This window comes from Camellia sinensis, chromosome 6 (assembly GCF_055761805.1).
Source record: "Camellia sinensis isolate YWXY chromosome 6, ASM5576180v1, whole genome shotgun sequence".
In the NCBI taxonomy this organism is placed as follows: Eukaryota; Viridiplantae; Streptophyta; class Magnoliopsida; order Ericales; family Theaceae; genus Camellia; species Camellia sinensis.
In genome coordinates, this window is record NC_138966.1 from 136,304,198 (window position 1) to 136,308,574 (window position 4,377).

At 36.0% G+C, this 4,377-nt stretch overlaps 1 pseudogene; it reads left to right on the top strand.

Moving 5' to 3' along the window:
- The first annotated feature begins 310 nt into the window (after positions 1 to 310).
- Positions 311 to 3,138, top strand: LOC114290776 (hydroquinone glucosyltransferase pseudogene; annotated as a pseudogene).
- The last annotated feature ends 1,239 nt before the right edge of the window (positions 3,139 to 4,377 follow it).

A 4,377-nucleotide genomic window follows, 5' to 3' on the forward strand; every position in this document is an offset into this window, starting at 1 on the left:
TGCTCTCCTTCCAATAAAATAATAAAATTATTTAAATCATTAATTGAAATAAATTTATGACATCATTAAAAATTATTAATTAATTTTGATTTATTAATAAAAATGATTACGTGAAACTTAAAACTTCAAAAAATGGAATATAATTTTTAAAATTATAAAAAAATAATTTATATCTATATACGTTCGTGGATGGCACCATTGTTTGCTTAACTGACTTATTATCATCTCTCTCTCTCTCTCTCGCGTCATGGAAACTGCTATCAAACAACAACAGTAGAAGCCTCGAATAGTCATTTTCCCCACACCAGCAATGGGTCATCTCATCCCACTCACTGAGTTCGCTACGCGACTCGTCCTCACCCACAACTTCTCAGTCACCTTCATCATCCCCAACTTTCGGTTTCCCATCAAATCCCAAGAATCTTTCCTCGATTCCTCCATGCCCAAAACCATTCAAGTCCTCTATCTCCCTCCTCCTCCCCCTCTGGCCGACGTTCCTTCCAACGCCAATCCTTCTTTTTTTGTCGCAACCGCCATGACTCGTGCTGTCCCGGCTCTCCGTGACTCGCTCAAGCTCTTAACTGAGTCAACTCGTCTCGTCGCCCTGGTAGTCGATGTCGCTGGCACCGACGCATTTGAAGTTGCTCGAGAATTCAATCTGCTACGGTACATTTCCGTGCCTTTATGTGCAATGTCACTGTCATTGCTTTTGCATTTGCCCAAGTTAAACGAAGAAGCTCAAGGTTACAGTGACTATAAAGATATACCCGACCCAATCAAAATACCCGGTTGCCTCCCGATTCGGGGCACACAGTTAGTAGATGTGATGCAGAACAGAAACACTCACACTTACAAATTGTTCATTTACCATACCAAAAGGTTCAATCTGGCTGATGGGATTATCGTCAATAGTTTCCTAGATTAAAAATGCTAGAGGCCCCAAAAATTCTACCAAAAGTTTTACCAAATGTCTCATATGGGTGTGGGACCCACATGGGACCCACATTGTGTGGGTCCCACACCCATGTGAGACATTTGGTAAAACTTTTAGTAGAATATTTGGGGTCTCTAGCATTACTCTTCCTAGATTTGGAACCTGGAGCTTTTAATGCTTTCGTGGACGAGGAGGATGATGGGTCAGGTAAAAAACCGCCCGTATACCCGATTGGACCCGTGTTACAAACCCGTCCGACAAGTGGAAATGATGATGATGTGGAGTGCTTGAGGTGGCTCGATGAGCAGCCACGTGGCTCAGTTTTATTTGCGTCATTCGGGAGCAGTGGGACCCTTTCACAGGAGCAGCTAACTGAACTAGCCTTGGGTTTGGAGATGAGTGAACAAAGGTTCATTTGGGTGAATCAAGATCCCTTCCTTGCATTTCTTCTTTATATTTTCTATTCCCAAGGTTATTGGGTCTACTTTTAGGCGTCTGAATCCACTAAAGTGATCGTGTGAAGTGATCCTCTAGAGTGATCCCTTATAGTGCAACACGTGTCCCATTAATGGAACCAACAGCTAAGATGATCCTCGCCAAAACGACGTCGCTTTGATGAGTCAGACCCAAAAAAAAAAAAAAAAAAAAAAAAAATTGCTGAGTTGCAGATGGAGTCGAGAGGAAGGAGGAAGAAGAAGAAAATGGATTTGAAAGGACGAGGAGGAGGAAGAAGAAAATGTAAGAAAACTGGAAGAAAATGGATTTAAGAGAAATTGGAAGAAAATGGATTTGAGGAAGAAGAAAAGTTTTTTTGTTGTGTTGGGTTAATGGGTTTGGTCGCTCAAGAAGTTCATCGCCATGGATGAACTTCCATTTTCTTCTTCATCTCTCAAACTCATTTTCTCTGCAAATCCAACCATTAAATGGATTTGAGGAAGAAGAAAATGGAAGAAGAAAAGTTTTTTTTGCTGTGTTGGGTTAATGGGTTTGGTCTCTCAAGAAGTTCATCGCCATGGATGAACTTTCATTTTCTTCTTCATCTCTCAAACCCATTTTCTCTGCAAATCCACCCATTTTCTCTCAAACCCAGAGTTTTCTTCTTCCTCAAATCCGTTTTCTTCCGGTTTCTCTCAAATCCATTTTCTTCTTCTTCCTCCTTCCTCTCGATCTGCAACTCTACAAAAAAAAAAAAAAAAAATTTGGGGTTTGGCTCACCAAAACGAGGGATCATCTCAGCCATTGATTCCATTAATGGGACACATGTTGCACCATAAGAGATCACTCTAGAGGATCACTTCACAAGATCACTCTAGAGGATCTGGACGTCACTTTTAGGCCCAATTTTGATAATCCGAACCGTTCATATTTTAAGATTTGTTCATTATATCATATCTGTAAAAAATCAAGTTGATCAGATATCAGAAAATATGTTTTCGGAAAACTGTTTATTAAATTTTTAAAAAAATAATTTTTAGTTTGAGTTTTCCGAACACATACTTTCTGATATCCAATCAACTTTATTTTTTACAGGTATGATATACTGAACATATCTTAAAATATGAACGACTATCAAAATTGGGCCTAAAAGTGGGTCCAATGACCCTACAAGTAGAAAATGCAAGGAGGGGATCCTGATTCCATTTGGGTTGTTAGGAGCCCAGATAAGGATAGTGCAAGTGGCGTTCACTACAATGCACAAAGCATTAACAAGGATGATGACCCATTTGATTTCCTACCAAAGGGGTTCGTGGAGAGAACAACAAGAGGGGGGTTGGGTCTATTGGTTCGGTCCTGGGCCCTACAGATCCAAATCCTGAGCCATGGCTCGACTGGTGGATTCCTGAGTCATTGTGGTTGGAACTCAATCTTAGAAAGCTTAGTCAATGGAGTGCCTTTAATTGCTTGGCCACTCTTTGGAGAGCAAGAAATGCATACAGAAGTGCTAACTAAACAATTCAAAATCGCGTTTAGACCAAAGAAGAACGAGAATGACGACCTTGTTGGTCGTGAAATCGCAAAACTTGTGAGGGATCTTATTATAGGAGAATGAGGGAAACCACTTCGACACAAGGCGAGGGAACTGAAAGAGGCAGCTGCCACCGCTACGAGTGAACACGGATCATCTGCTAAGTCACTTGCTCAAGTCATCCAAATTTGGAAAAATTATGAAACGGTAATGCCCTGACACCCGCTCTGATACCATTTGTAACGCTCCACCTCCACCGCTTGCCTACCTGCCTGTTCTGTTGGGTCTATCATCATGACTTGACTCGAAATGCAGAGGTTCAAGTTATATAGTAATAAAACTTGCGGTGCCTTCTATACTCAAGATCGCCCATATGTAATCTTTTGATATTCTCAGTGGGGTTTGTTGTTTAATGCATTGCTTATGTCTTTGTTTTTCTTTCTTTCTTTCGTTGTTAAACCATGAGTTACACTTCTTATATCAGTTCATGTGATTCAAATCAATCCTATATGGAAGAATTTGTTAGTATCAATTAGCTTGTTTGATTTTGATTTCTAAAAAACACTAATTATACTTTTTTATTTTTCATATATATATTATTTTTAATGAATTTTTTTAATATTTTAAGCAATTTTTTTAATTTTTAGACACATCTAACATAAATATACTTAAAAAGTATAATATTTAAAAAAATCTTTAAAAAATTTACTAAATATCAAAAATACAAAAACAAAATATGAAAATTCAATATATTTTTCGTATTTTTGTGTATTTATTAATTTTTAAAAATATTTTTTCACAAATATTTTACTGTTTAGATACATCTAAGTAAGGTACATTTAAAAAAATAAAAAAAATACTTAAAATTTTAAAAATATTCATGGAAAACAAAAAATTCAATTTCCAAAAAATTGAAATCAAACACACTAAATAATACTACAAATTTAAATTTTTTATTTTGAATGTTACTTAAAAATATCAATTCCTGATTCTAATTCATTCTGCACTTAAACTTTACATTAGATTAATTCAATTTCTATTACATAAGCGCATTATCAAGGGATAATTTTTCTACGTCAATAAGATTTCTAGTGCAAGTATTACATTTATGTTAAAGATCTTCACAGTTACTTTATTTTCACTTTCTTTTCGCTAGTGAAATTTCTCTTGCTTCTAGATTGATTTTTTGTCATGGGCGAGTCTCAGCGTGGTGGCAAAATTGTTCAATTGTAAAATCAACCTTACGATTTCTAAAGACTAAACTTTATGGGACTTACTTGTAAGTGTTACTATGTGAATTTAATATCTACTAATTATTATGATAACTAATAGCGTTTTATTAAATATTATTAAAAAAGTCACTAATTATTAATTTTCAGCGATAATTTAAAAATTGTCACAAAAATATTATTAATTTTAAGTTTTAACGACAATTTAAAAAATCGTCACAAAAAATGTCACTAATTTTTAAATTTTA